This window comes from Hippopotamus amphibius, chromosome 5 (assembly GCF_030028045.1).
Source record: "Hippopotamus amphibius kiboko isolate mHipAmp2 chromosome 5, mHipAmp2.hap2, whole genome shotgun sequence".
In the NCBI taxonomy this organism is placed as follows: Eukaryota; Metazoa; Chordata; class Mammalia; order Artiodactyla; family Hippopotamidae; genus Hippopotamus; species Hippopotamus amphibius.
Window position 1 is genome coordinate 13,471,379 of NC_080190.1, and position 15,198 is coordinate 13,486,576.

The 15,198-nt window shown below is 43.3% G+C and overlaps 1 long non-coding RNA gene across 1 annotated transcript; it reads left to right on the forward strand.

Annotated features, from left to right (window-relative positions):
- The first annotated feature begins 7,975 nt into the window (after window positions 1–7,975).
- Window positions 7,976–14,145, forward strand: LOC130853348 (uncharacterized). Its single transcript, XR_009053729.1, has 3 exons — window positions 7,976–8,076; window positions 8,668–8,746; window positions 14,088–14,145. It is a non-coding gene; the product is annotated as an uncharacterized LOC130853348 (long non-coding RNA).
- The last annotated feature ends 1,053 nt before the right edge of the window (window positions 14,146–15,198 follow it).

Genomic DNA, 15,198 nt, shown 5'->3' on the forward strand with positions numbered 1-15,198 from the left:
GTTAAAATACAAAACTTCAGACTGGATTTAAAAAAAACAGCTATACATCCTCCATAAGAAAAACATTTAAAACATAAAGTTGCAGAAAGTTTAAAGGTAAAAGGATGGAGGAAGATGTGCCAGTAGATGCGAACAGAGGAAAGCTGACATAGCTGTGCCCCCAGCAGATGAAACAGGCTTTATGGCAAAAAGCTTTGCTAGAGATTAAACAGTGGCTATGTAATGTAAAAGGCTCAATTTACCAGGAAGCTGTAACAATTCTAAACTAGTATAGGGGCTTCCCTGGTGGTGCAGTGGTTAAGAATCCACCTGTGAATGCAGGGGACACAGGTTCAATCCCTGGTCCGGGAAGATCCCACGTGCCGAGGAGCAACTAAGCCTGTGCGCCACAACTACTGAGCCTGCACTCTAGAGCCCATGAGCCACAACTACTGAGTTCATGTGCCACAACTACTGAAGCCCACACACTGAGCCTGTGCTCTGCACTAAGAGAAGCCACTGCAGTGAGAAGCCCACGCACTGCACAGAAGAGTAATCCCCATTCCCCACAACTAGAGAAAGCCCACGTGCAGCAGCAAAGACCCAATGCAGCCAATAAATAAGTAAATAAATAAAATAAATAAATTTATAAACTAGTATATACCTAATCATTTCGTCTCAAAGTGTATGGATGAAAAACTGATAGAGCTGCAAGGAGAACCAGGCAAATCCACCATCTTCCTGGGAGATGTAACAACTCTCTTGTAGGTAAAGCAGACAAAACATTAATAAGGATATAGAAGATTAGAATAACAACTAATAATTACAAATAAATACTGTTTTAAGGGGAAATCCCTGGCAGTCCAGTGCTTGGGACTCTACACTTTCACTGCTGAGGACTGGGATTCAGTCCCTGGTTGGGGAACTAAGATCCCCCAAGCCACATGGCGAGGCCAAAAAAAAAAAAAAAATAAACAAGATTTTAATCAAGGAAATGCAAATTAAAGCCAAATGAGACACCACCAGACAGGCAAAATCAAATATTCTATCATTATCAAATGTTGACAAAAATGTGGTGGAACTGCGACTCTAGAAGGAGTGAAATTGCTGCAATCTATTTGGAAAAATAATTTGGTAATATCTAATAGTGAAGCTGAAGCCACACGTAACCTATCACTCAACCAGATACAGACTCTTGAGAAATCTTGCTCAGGTGCATCAGGAAACGTGATTAAGAATGTTCACACGCTACCTACCAACTAAAGTAGATGTAATAGAAGAGACTGGCAAAACCAAGTGGTTTTCCTACTTGGATGTGGAGGAACTGGAACTCTCATACACTCTGGTAGGACTGCAAAATGACACAGCCACTTTGGAAAACAGTTTTATGTTTTTTTAAAAAAGTTAAACAGGAATATGCCATACGAGCCAGCCATTCTACTCTTAGGTTATCTCCCCAAGAGAAATGAAGACATAGGTCCACACAAAGGCTTGTACACAAGTCCTCTTAGCGGCATTATTCATATTAGCCCAAACCTGGAAATAATCCAAATTTTCACCAGCTGGTAAACGGATAAACAAGTATGGTGTGTGCATACAATGAAATACTACCCAGCAATAAAAAGAACAAGGTGAATGGACCTCAAAAACATTACGCTAAGGGAAAGAAGACAGACTCAAAAGACTATATATTGTATGATTCCACTTGTGTGAAACTTCTAGAAAAGGCAACACTGTAGAGACAGAAAGTAGATCAGTGGTTGCCTGGGGCTATGGGTGGGTGGCTGAGTGGGTGGGAGTGACTACAAACGGGCAGAGGGACCTTCTGGAGTGATGAAAGTGTTCTAAACCTGGGTTGTGGTGATGGTTGCACACGTGTATATATTTATAGTCCACTACAATGGGTAAATTGTATAGTAATTTAAATTGTACCCCAACGAAGTTGTTAAAAAATGTTCACTGAACCTTTATTCCTAATTGGCCCAAACTGGAAACACATCCAAGTGTTCATCAGTGGTAGAATGAATAAATCATGGTGTGTTCATCAGTGGTAGAATGAATAAATCATGGTGTGTTCATTCAGTGGGGCCCATTGAGCAGTATTGATGAATTAATTACAGCTACATGAAAAAGAGAAGGTATCAGGAACATAATGTCAAAAGAAAAACAGTGGCAAAAAAATACATATACTGTTTCAATTTAGATAAAACTGAAAAGCATGCAAAACTGAACAAAATGTTGTCTAAAGGTACAAACATATATGATACAACCATAGAAAAGAACAAGAGAGTGACCACAGAATTTGAGACAGTCCTTCTGTGAGGGGTCTGGGGATGGCGTGGGACTGGGGACGGAAATTTAAAGGTGATGGCAAAGCAGGCAGCTTATACATAGTTGATTCTTACTGTTATTCTTTATATCTTACCTTTGTTTTTGAGATAGTCTTTTGAATCTACTCAGTATTTAATAAGAACTTTTTTTTTTGCAAAATGTTAGTCGTTTGAAGTACTTGGTCCTTTAACTGTTATTAGTAGACATTGCTGATGACACCCTTTAGAGCTGACCAGACGCTACAGTTGAGAATTACTGCTCCAGGCTCTAATTTATCACCTCTTTGATGACTGGGCTTCTCCACACAGTCAGACACAAATGACCACTTAGGGTGGGTTTGAGGTGTTTCCATCCATCTTCTTCTTTTCTTCTTTTCTTTTCTTTTCCTTTCCTTTCCTTTCCTTTCCTTTCCTTTCTTTTCCCTTCCCCTTCCTTCCTTCCTTCCTTCCTTCCTTCCTTCCTTCCTTCCTTCCTTTCTTTCTTTTTCTTTCTTTCTTTCTTTCTTTCTTTCTTTCTTTCTTTCTTTCTTTCTTTCTTTCTTTCTTTCTTTCTTTCTTTTTCTTTCAGAAAAACAGATGTTTAATGGTACATATACCTCTTGTATACATGGAAGATACCCGGGCAAGCTGAGTACCTCCTCCATCCTTCCTCCCTCTGGGGGTGGCAGAGCATGGATAGGGAAGTGGAGCACAGGGAGCCCTGGGCTGGGATGCTTGCTTCTTTGTGAGGTTGAACGTGGTTTGGGAGGATGAGAAAGTCCAGGAAAAACATCAGCATTCACTCTGATGATAAGCATGGGGAAATCTCAGAGTGAGATGAGAAAAATTGAACATGCGTCTATTTGTGGAGAGGGGATGCTTCCTGAGACCATGCTGGCGCGCAGTGAGGATGCTTATAATTTAGTGTGTGTCACATTTGGGCTTGCTTTTGGCTATACTTGAATATTTCCTGGGATTGTTATTTGATTCTGTGTACAACTTTAAAAAGTTGCAGGGAATTTTGCCCTCAAGGTCAGCATCTCATGGTCATAATGAAGTTATACATTAAAGAGTTACATTTAAGGAATTAAACTGCAGGCACACACAACATAGAAGAAAATGCATGTAAACATTTATCCCATCTCTGAACTGGGAGGGTCTTTCTAAGCATTTAGATGATGGATGAGATCCCAAAGAAGGAGCAATATATCTGACAACATGAAAAAAAATGTGTAAAACACCAATAACAGCAAATGCCAGAAGGCAACAAGTAACTATATACAGCAAATATTCCCCCAAACAAATATGTATGGCAAATATTTTCCAATATACATTTTCCAGAATATGTTTGTGATGTATATGAGAACACTAGGTCACTATTTTTAATGTTCTTGTTGGTATATATATAATAAAACTGATTAGAAAATTAACAAATAGAAATATAGGGAAAAAAGAACATGAACAAATGATTCATAGTTGACATAAAAGTGATTTGTAATTAAAAGAGAAAAAGTTTCAATTCCACTGATAACCAAGGAGAGGCAGAATTAAAACAGGAGACTATTTTTATCTATCAAATGATTTTTAAAAATCCTTCAGGTTTTTAAGAATTTGAAATGGATTCTTTCCTGTCTTTATCATTTTGGAGAGTCATTTGGCAGTATCTGTTAAGAGCCTCAAAATGTTCATACCCATTGGATCGATGATTTGACTTCTAGGAATCTATTCTAAGGAAATAACCCAAGATGCAGTCAGAAATTCAAGCAAAAATGTTTATTGCAGAGTTGTTTGTAATAGTACAGAATGAAAAATAACTTGCCAAATAAAAGGTAGCAGTTAAATAATGGTGCATTTTTTCCTTTTTTTTCTTTCCTTCCCTCCCTTCTCCCTCCCTCCTTCCTTTTCTTTTTTTTTTTAAAGAATTTTATTGAGATATAATTGACATACAATAAACTGCATATATTTAAAGTGTACAATCTGATTTTTTTTCTTATTAGTAATGTATATATGGCAATCCCAACTCCCAATTCACCCCCCCTCCCCCCCGTGTGTCCATATGTTTGTTCTCTACATCTGTCTCTATTTCTGCCTTGCAAACTGGTTGATCTGTATCAATAATGGTGCATTTATGTGATGAACTATTATAAAGTCAATGAAAGTTGGGTTTTCTATTAATTTTTTTAAGCTCTTTATTGGAATATAATTGCTTTACACTGTTGTGCCAGTTTCTGCTGTACAACAAAATGAATCAGCTATATTTATACATATATCCCCATATCTATTAATTTTTAATGACAAGGAGAATGCTCATGATGTAATTTGTAACCATAGTATAATTCCAGAATATTAACAGTGGTTCTCCCTGGACTGTGGGGTGATGGAAGATCGCCGACCCTCCCTTTTCCTAGTGTAGTGTCAAGAGCTACGCTTTTGAGTCAAACAGCCCTTCGTCTCAAAGCCAGCAATAGCTAGTTAAGTATCTCTCACACTGACTCTCCTGTCTCCCCTTCCACTTTTTAGGACCCTTGTGATTACATTGGGCCCACCTGGATAATTGAGACTGCGCTCCCTATTTTAAGACCAGCCGATCAGCAGCCTTATTTCCATCTCCAACTTTAATTCCCCTTTGCCACGTATGGTACCACATTCACAGGTCTGGGTGGCCATTATTCTGCCTGCGACGCTAGCTGTGTGACCTTGGGCACATGATTCTCTTAAATCTCAATTTCTTCATCTGTACCAGGGTTTCTGAACTTCAGCACGATTGACATTTTGGGATGAATGATTCTTTGTGGTGGGGGCCACCCTGAACATTGTAGGCTGTTCAGCAGCATCCCAGGCCTCTATCCATTAGATGCCATAGCCACCACCCCCCTCCCTCTAATGTGACAGCCAAAACCCCTTCAGAATTTGCCACATGTCTCTGGGGGGCAAAATCGCTCCTGGTTGAAAACTGACCTATAAAATGGGTAGTTCTTACCTCATGGTGTAGTTGTTAGGATCAGACAGGATGGTGTGTGCATAAAGTTTAGCCTAGTGGCTGTTGCATAGGGAGGTTTCCCCTCACCCCCCACCAAGAAGTGGTTATCTATCTATGTTTAACTTTTCTGAATGCACTTTACTGTTGTGGTAATTAACACAAAACTTATTAGAAAGAAACTCTTAGCAGTTATGTTCAAGTAAGCTTGAAAATTAAACACTCCCAGGGGCAAAAAACCTTTTCAATGAAAACATTACAAATCAATTTCAATTATTCAAATAGTGGGTAAATTCCGATTATGAAAAGCACAAACAATATACAGAAGGGTAATATTTCCTTTCATTTTCCCAGCCCCACCCTCTATCATTTTCTTCCCAGAGGTGACCCCTGAATATAAATGCCATGAGGACAGGGACTTTATTTGTATTGTTCATCATTTTACATCCAGTGGTTGAAGTAGTGCCAGGCACACAGTAGATATTTAATTCAGGCTTATTGAATGAACGAATAAATGAGCTTAGTGTGTATTATTTCAGTTCTTTGAAAAAATTGCTATGTAAATGATAGTGGTGGCTATTATTAATATTGTATCCCAATTCAATACTTTGTTAGCCATATGATGAAATTACCTAACCTCACAGAACCTTAATAATTTCATTGGCGGGACTTCCCTGGTGGCGCAGTGGTTAAGAATCTGCCTGCCAATGCAGGGGACACGGATTCCATCCCTGGTCTGGGAAGATCCCACATGTCATGGAGCAACTAAGCCCGTGTGCCACAACTACTGAGCCTGTGTTCTAGACCTGCGAGTCACAATTACTGGGCCCGTATGCCACAACTACTGAAGCCTGCACACTTAGAGCCTGTGCTCTGCAACAAGAGAAGCCACCGGAATGAGGAGCCTGTGCACAGCAGTGAAGAGTGGCGCCTGCTTGCCACAGCTAGAGAAGGCCTGTGCGCAGCAATGAAGACCCAGTGTGGCCAAAAAATAAATAAATAAAATTTTAAAAAAATTTCATTGGCAAAAAAGGGTTAGTACTCCTACTGCACGGGATTGTTGTGGGATATCCCAGGTCTTTGGCTATGCATTTAGAAGGACATCCCCCCCGACCCACCCCCCCCCCCCACATTCTTTTAAATTTAGTGTGTCTGAAATCCTATGTATTGTTCTGCAATTTGCTTTTTTAATTTAATATGTCTTAGGAACTTTCCGGGTCAGTATATATAGAGCCGCCTCATTCTTTTTAGCTGCTTTAAAGATGAACCATGGTTTATTTAAGGGATGGTGTCAAACTCTCTGCCCCCCTCCTCCCGGTGTCTGGCAGGTGACAGATGAACAAATATCTCTTGCTGAATTACCGATTGGACAAAGTGCTCCCAAAGCTGGAGGAGCCTGTTGATATTTTAGTTTTCATCAACTGTGCAAATCTTTGAGTCTTTTTGGTTTGAATGTGTCAGTGTCTGGTCTGGAAATCTACTGGAGATTATTTTTAGTCTGTTTGGCCAGGGGATCAGCCGCTCTATGGAAACGTTCACTCAGGGCCAGGGGCCAGTGGGCACGTGCTGCCTCCAGCAGGTGGTCACAAGCTCTTGAAGATACGCCTGGGCCTGGGGTGGAACCTGATGGGAACTTGAGTCCCTGAATCTGAAAGCAGGACTGGGAATCTCCTGAGATTGGCCCCAGCCAATATTTAAGGGACCCCAGGGGATTCCTGGTTCCTCTTCTGTTTCTGCTCGGACTGTCTCTATGATGGTGGTTGCAGGCTGTTGGGACACTTACACTCTGGCCTCAGCCTCTGCTCAGCCCTCCCTCAGCTCCAAACAAGCTGTGAATGCTCACGCCTTTGCACAAGCTGTTTCTTCTACCAGGAATGTTCTCCCGTTTTCCTTTTTTTGCATTCAGGGCTCAGCTTAAATGGCCCCTCTTGGGGAAAGCTTCCCCCTTCTCACTGGGGAAGAGCTGGTCACTCTCTTCTCTGAATGCCCAGGAGCTCTGTACCTGCTACATCCTGGTCGCAAGGTAGGACTGGTCGCCGCTACCTGTCTGCTCCCCTCAGTGGATGGGGGCTTTTGGAGGCAAGGACCCCCAGTGCCCATCCTAGTGCCTGGCACATGACAGCAGGATGAAGGCGCTGGAACAAGCAGGTGAGCAGAAATGAGTGCTCCATGGAGAAGGAGCTGGGAAATCGTGAGGTTAAGAGCCACGGGCTCTCCTTGGGATGACGTCCTCATTGTCGTCAGAGTGGTCCTTTCAGGCTGCAACAAGACACCCAGGGCGCCAGAGACTTGAGTTCAACTCAGAGGAAATCTCATCTAATATCTGAAAAAGAAAAAAATACTACAGGCAGATGGCAATTGTTTCTGTAAGACTAATTTTACATGTATCTGAAAAACAAAGCACCTTGAAGCACCCTCCATGGTGGAAGGTGAGCATAGTGACGGTCATTTTCTAGGGGTCTGATCCCCCAAACCTCAGCCATCCAGGGTGAGGCTGAGAAGTGAGAAGTGAGTGGAAGGCCTTGGGTAACTATCTCAGAGACTTCTGCTAAAGCATTTTTTGCTGTACGGAAGAGTCAGCTCCTCTCTGGGAAGCTAATAACTCTTAACTTTACATATATTTGTGGGTTTTTTAAATTTGTTTTTGTTTTTTAAATTTTTATTGGATTATAATTGCTTTACAATGCTGTGTTAGTTTCTCCTGTACAGCAAAGTGACTCAGCTATATGTATACGTATATCCCCTCTTTTTTGGCTTTCCTTCCCATTTAGGTCACCACAGAACACTGAGTAGAGTTCCCTGTGTTATACAGTAGGTTCTTATTAGTTATCTATTTTATACGTAGTATCAATAGTGTATATATGTCAATCCCAATCTCCCAATTCATCCTATCCCCACCACCCCCCTCCCCTTCCCCCTTGGTATCCATACTTTTGTGCTCTACATCTGTGTTTACATACATTTGTAACAGGCTCCTTTATCTGGTTTCTCAGCTCAGTCTATAAGGTGGTGGTGATGGGTTGGGTGGTACCTGCTGAAAGCAGTGAAAAGCAGTAACTGAGAACCTGACAGAGAGGGGACCAGGGAACTGTTAAAAAGCTGATGTGGGCACAATTAGAATAGAGCCACCTTGGGTTGGACCATCTAGCATTTGGACAAATAACCTAACTTGCATCCAGTCACCTCTATAAATATTACCATACAATGGTAGGAAGTAATTATTTGGTAATGTTAATTCTGAATTATTAGAAAAATATTAGATTGCAATTATTCTATTTAAGAAGGCAGGAAATGTGTAGTACAGTTTAGCAAATGGTAACACATAGTTTGATGTTTAGAGTACCTGTCATGTAGGCACATGTATTTACTTATGTGGTTTGTCTCCTTTCTCCGAACCACCAGGTATATAATAACTGTGGCCGATGTCTCCAGCTATGAGCTCTACCCTGTTACCTATTTAATCTCCAACAACCTGAGGAGGGTAGGTATTATGAGTAATCCCATTTTATAGATGTGAAGGGTGAGGCTCAGATAGGGACTGCAATGCATCCAGTGTCACACAGCCAGCAAAAGCCTCAAGGGACTTTGACCCCAGCTTGGTAGATTGATTCCAAAGCCGGTGCTCTTAACCCATGGGCCCTGACTCTGCTGTGATTTTCCTCTCTTGTCTCAGCAGACTGCAGCCTTTCTGGGTGTATCTCCTGCTGTCCTTTAATCACTCCACTTGCCCTGCCTGCCAGGGAAAGGTTCAGGGTGATGGAGTTGCCTCCCAGGAGGCTGGGTGCATTGTCAGGGCCCCTGATGTCCACTGCGGTGACATTTGCTAATGAATAGTTCCCTTCCTGGAGCCAAAGGAAATTCATTGTCTGGCCACAGGAAAAACACACCATGTGTCCCCGACAGTGTAAAGATGAATGCTGACTGTCTGGACATGCTCGGGGTGTTCCCATGGCCTTTGGTTGAACTGACCACACCTGTCTCTGGGCCAGAGGTAAAGTCTAAGGCCATCCCTCTGCCAAGTGACAGGGCTCCGCTGGAGGGTGGAAGGGAGGCAGGGTGTCCAGGGTCCAGGCCAGGAAGCCACAGCGGCTGCCCTGCAGGCTGCCGTGAGGTTGTGTGAGCCCCAGAATCTCCTGGGGGCATCCAAGGAGGATTGCATCACCTCCCCCTCGCTGCTGCCTGCAGCCGGAAGCCAGTGCTCCCTCCCTGCCCCCATGCTGAACACAAGTGTCGCCTTCAGAAGGGAACTCCCCGCGCAGCAGTGTCACCCGTTGGAAAGGGTCCCGAGTGAGCCGGAACTGGGACAACTTTCTGACCCACTGGCAACTCGCAAGTGGTTTCCTTCCTCTGGACCTCAGACTCCTCACGGTTAAATAGGAGGACAGGCAATGGCATGGAGCACTGTCCATACCTGCACTGTTAAACGGGCTCTCAAAACCCTGCAAACTCCCCGTTATCTTATTAAATGAGACATTCGGTAGGTATATCTTCCCCTACATACTTTGTGTGGAAAATATAGAAATATATAAGAAAATATATGTACAAGTATAGAAGGATATATATATATATACTATATATTGCTAACAGTGGTCATCTCCAGGCAGTGGAATTATGGGTGCATAGTTCTATAGTTATTTTTTTTTAATACAAAAAACTCAAACCCAGGATGTTAGATTCCAAATTCTGTGCTCCTGGCTCATTGATGCTGCTGCCTCTGCTATTAAAGCTCAATAGTGGCTGTCCTCCTTGTCCCTGGGGCTATAGCTAGCTCATCACAGGGACCAGGTCCACCTGCCAGAAAGGTCTTGGTAGCCACACCTGCCCATTCTGCCTCCTTTTTCCCACTGTGTTCCCTGTGTTGCTCACCTGAGCATGCTTTCAGCTGGGATTTGGTGGTGCTCAACTCCATTTTCAAAACAGCTCAAGTGGAAGTCTGGGTCCTGTATGTTTTTCACCTCTCACTACTGCACCCATTTCTCCCACCTCTAGATGCAAACATCATGATGGTCCTGGAGAGGCGAGAATTAGAGTAGAGTGAGATCGGTGAGTGGAGCTCTGAGGGGTCTTCTCTGCTGTCCTGTCTTAGCTCAGGCTGCTATAACAGGATACCATAGACTGGGTGGGTTATAAACAATAAAAATTTATTTTTCATGGTTCTGGAGGCCAGAAGTCCAAGATCAAGGCGCCAGCAGTTTTGCTGTCTGGTGGGGGGTTTCTTCCTGGCTCTTAGATGGCTATCTCCTCACTGTGTCCTCATATGGCCTCTTTTATAAGAGTATTAATCCTACTCATGAGGGCTCCATCCTCATGACCTAATCACCTTCTGGAGGCTTTACCACCATATACCTTCACATTGGGGATTAGGCTTCAACATATGAATTTGGGGGAAGGGGGAAAACCAACATTCACCTTATAGACTCTCCTTTTCAGCCATTCTCTGGGGTCACACCTGTCCCACATCTATTCCCTCTGCTCTCATCGCTCTCCCCTAGTAAACCTTGCCCAGCCATCAGCGCCTGCTCACGTGCTGCCTCCTCCAAAGTGAAGCCTTTGGCAGTAGGCTGGGGAAATGTGTCATCTGCCCCACAAGCTTTCCCACACTTCTTTTTTGGGTTCCTCTGGGGAACTCCCTTGGGCCATGTGGGCCTGGTAGGGCTGTCAGTTACAGCTGTGCCCCTGCCACAGGGGTCAGCATATGACACAGGCTGGCCAGTCAGAGGATTCAACCCCCTGGCCACAGAGATTCATTCAATGGTGGTCCTGTGACCCAAACAGGACCAATCAGACTCTTCCCTGAGACTGATGTGAGAATGTTGCAAGAGAGAAATGCTCTTTTCACTGACACTGCTTACTTGGGATGCTGTGAGTCTGCAGCTGCTGGTGGCTATCTTGTCTGCATAGGAAGAGCACCTCTGTGCAGAAGAAAACCATATACAGACAGAGCCCAAATGACATAATTTCTTCAGCCTCTGGATCCAGCTGTACCTGAAGCTGATACTCCTAAACTTTGCAGTGAGCCAGTAATGGGGTTTGAGCTGGTTTGATATCATGTTCTGTTCCTTGCATATGAAGGAGACCTGACAAGTACAACTCCCTGACACCCCTCACCCACCAGTACCTCCTACCATGAACCTCCTAGAAATTAATCACTCTTATTTGTACTTCTGTGCTACATTGTCACCACTTGCTACTCTCCTGCTCCTCAGCAGGACCTCCCTGCTCCTCTTTTGGCCCACAGCTCTGAGACCATAGTTGGTGGTCAGTGAAGGGGGATCGAGCGAACCAGGGAGGGATGAGTGCGGCTACCACCTTGAGAACCCTTCTGCAACTGCTAACGCTTCTACTCAGGGACAGGCTGGATCTGAACTTACCTTGCAAGGAGACTTTCAAAGAAAACAAATAGATCTAGCCCTAGCCGCCAACATTCCTACTTCAGGAATGAGGCTGGGCTTGGGCAGTGCCTCGATGATTCGGTTCAGGCCAAGAGAACAGACAGAACTGTTTCTGGGGGGATGTGAGAGCCCGAAGCCATAGCACCGGCACCTGCCAGGGACAGAGCTGACATTAGGGTGCATCTCAGCCCCTTGGACGGCAGCCAGGAGCTGGCCAGAAGTTCAGAGTCAGGGTCCCTTGAGGTAGTGGGGCCACGGTCCAGACAGGGGTCCACTTGAAATGGGTGGAAAGCTGACTTCCTGCCAGGAATCTTGACCATGCACTCCCAGGGAAAAGTTCAGATTTATTTAGCGTCCCAGCGCCATGCCCTGGGACATGGGCAGTGTTTCCGTGTGCCTGTGAGAATGAAAGTGATGAGGGGCTTTTTACAAAATGGAATCAAATAGTCAACATGTTTCCAGGTCTGCAACTTGTAGGAAGCTTGGCAGACAGTTGTAGAAATGTTTTCCTATAATAAATTAGAAAGTGTTTTATTTTGCTTTCAGCTAATTTTTCATAATAAATTCAATTGTGCTGTGGTGGGGCAGGATTCTTTTAAATAATTCTTCTCTGAGACATAACATCGGCTGGCCTCAGGTTGCCAGAGACGACCCTTGATAAGTCTAAAATTGATGAAGCTAAAATATTCATTTTACAATTTGCCCATATTTTATTTTGATTTGTGGAACTTGCCTTCTTCTCCTTACATTGGTTCTCAAGTAAATGGCATGACTGTGGCTTAGGTATTCGGTAAGGCCACAGATGGCAGTTTTAGAAGCGTGGACAGCAGGGAACACAAATCCATATTTATTTACTTATTTATTTATTATTTTTAAAATTTATTTCATTCAAGTATAGTTGATTTACAATGTTGTCTTAATTTTTGCTGTACAGCAAACTGACTTAGTTATACATATATATACGTATTCTTTTTCATATTCTTTCCCTTTATGGTTTATCCCAGGATATTGAATATAATTCCCTGTGCTATACAGTAGGATCTCGTCATTTATCCATTCTATGAGGGTGAGTCAAAAATTATCCGCAATCTGGTTGTAGAATTTATTTTAATTAACTTTTAGAAAAGACAAATACATCATTTTTCTTTTTTTTTTTTTGAAAGTTCTTTATTGGAATAAATTTGCTTTACACTGTTGTGCCAATTTTTGAGGTACACCAAAGTAAATCAGCTGTATTTATATATATATCCCCATACCCCCTCCCTCCCGCAACTCCCTCCCACACTCCCTATCCTGGCCCTCTAAGTCATCACCCATCATTTTTCGACATAATCTCCTTGCTTCACCCATCATTTTTTGACATAATCTCCTATACTTTGTCCATCTGTCAACAAGCTTTCGTATTCCCTCATTAAAAAATGTTTTAGGCTCAGCTGTGAACCATGAATGCACCACTGTCTTCAGTTCTTCATCAGAAGTGAATCTGGCTCCTTCTTGATGGCTAACACTTGTGCGATTTTCCTTGAACTTTTCTATCCATTTATACACACTTCTTCGTGACAAAACACTTTCTCCGTACTGCTCACAAAGTCTTTGATAAATAACGGCACCAGACCACAGGAAACAAATCACTGCATGCTGCTCTTCTTTCGGGCAAATCACAAGTGGGGCATCCATTTTTACTCATACTGCAGTTACAAATGAACTGATGTAATATGTTGACTCCTGCACAGCAGTGACTGAGGAGACAGTAGCCTTTAATGAAAAGCACTGATAAGACAGTACAGCCAACAGAAGTTTTAATATAACCAGAGTGTGGTTAATTTTTGACTCACCCTCATATGTATAATAGTTTGCATCTGCTAATCCCACATTCCCAATCCAACACTGCCCCCACCCGCCTCCCCCTTGGAAACCACAAATCTGTTCTGTATGTTTGTGAATCTGTTTCTGTTTCGTAGATAGGTTCATTTGTGTCATATTTTAGATTCCACATATAAGTAATATCATATAGTATTTGTCTTTCTCTTTCTGACTTACTTTACTTACTATGATAATCTCTAGTTGCATCCATGTTTCTGCAAATGGCATCATTTCATTCTTTTTTTTTTTTTGAAGGCTGAGTAGTATTCCATTGTATATATGTACCACATCTTCTTTTCCAGTCATCTGTCAATGGTGGCAAATCCATATTTAGAGATTCTTTTCCAATGAGAAAAAAAGTGCTCACCCTCCTGTGATAGAAGTGATTCAGTGTAATCAACTTGCCACCGGATCATTGGCTGGTCCTCTTGGGGGATGATGACGTGTCTGTGGCCTTGAGGAGGGGACGTCCATATTGCTGAACCATGGTGTCGTGGCCACTTTGGTGTAGGTTCAGAGCCAATGCCCAGTAACCCCTAAAAAGTCTATTTATTTCTCCTTCTCCAGTGTGCAGGAACGTGGTCACCTGCTGTGTTGGAGGAGCAGAGTTCTCGCTCAAGGGACTATGGCAGATCATGTTTTCCACACGTGGCTGTGTTGAATGTGCTCCATCCCACATGCTCTTTCTGTGATATGATGCTGAGACTCTGCCACTGAGGGGTAGGGTCTGTGATCTCTTCCCTTGAATATGGGCTGGTCTTAGTTCTAAACCACAGAACATAGCTGTGAGGGTTCATATGATTTGTCAATTTGGCTGGGCTAAGGGATGCCCAGATTGCTGGTAAAACATTATTCTGGGTGTGTCTGTGAGGGTGTCTCTGGAAAAGGTTAGCGTTTGAATTGGTGATGTGAGCAAAGCAGATGGCCCTCCCCAGGGCAGGTGGGCACCATCCAGTCCGCTGAGGGCCTGAATAGGACAAAAAGGCTGAGGGAGGGTGAATTCATTCTGCTTGAGCTGAAACGCCCATCTTCTCCTGCCCTCAGACAACAGTGTTCCTAGTTCTTGGACTTTCACATTCATATCTGGGCTTACACCATGAGCTCCATCCCCAACCCCCCACCCTCAAGCCCCATTCTCAGGCCTTTGGACTCAGAGTGAATTATACCACCAGCTTTCCTGGTTCTCCAGCCTGCAGATGGCAGATCGTGGGACTTCTTGGCCTCCATAACTGTGTGAGACAATTCCTATAATAAATTTCCTTTTATATCTATCTATATATATCCTATTGGTTCTGTTTCTCTGGAGAACCCTGACTAATACAATGGCAGTAGTGGTGCTGCTTGGTATCCGAGCCTAGGCTATAAAAAGCAATCCAGCTTCCATCTGGTGTTTTCTCTCTCTCTCTCTCCATGTGTCTTGGGACTCCTGAGCCAACATATAAGAAGTCTGGCTACTCTGAAGCTGCCACCCTGGAGAGACCACTTGCAGAGGCCAAAGATAAAGAGAGGTGGCTGGTGGGGCTCCAGCCATTCCAGTCCCAGGCTGCTGGAGTCCTCTAACCTTTAACTCCAGACATCTGGATGAGTCTTCAGATAACTCCAGCCCTTAGCCTTTGAGTTGTCCCAGAAAACACCAAGTACAATAGTAATCAGTTGTTCTTACTGAGCCCCACACAAA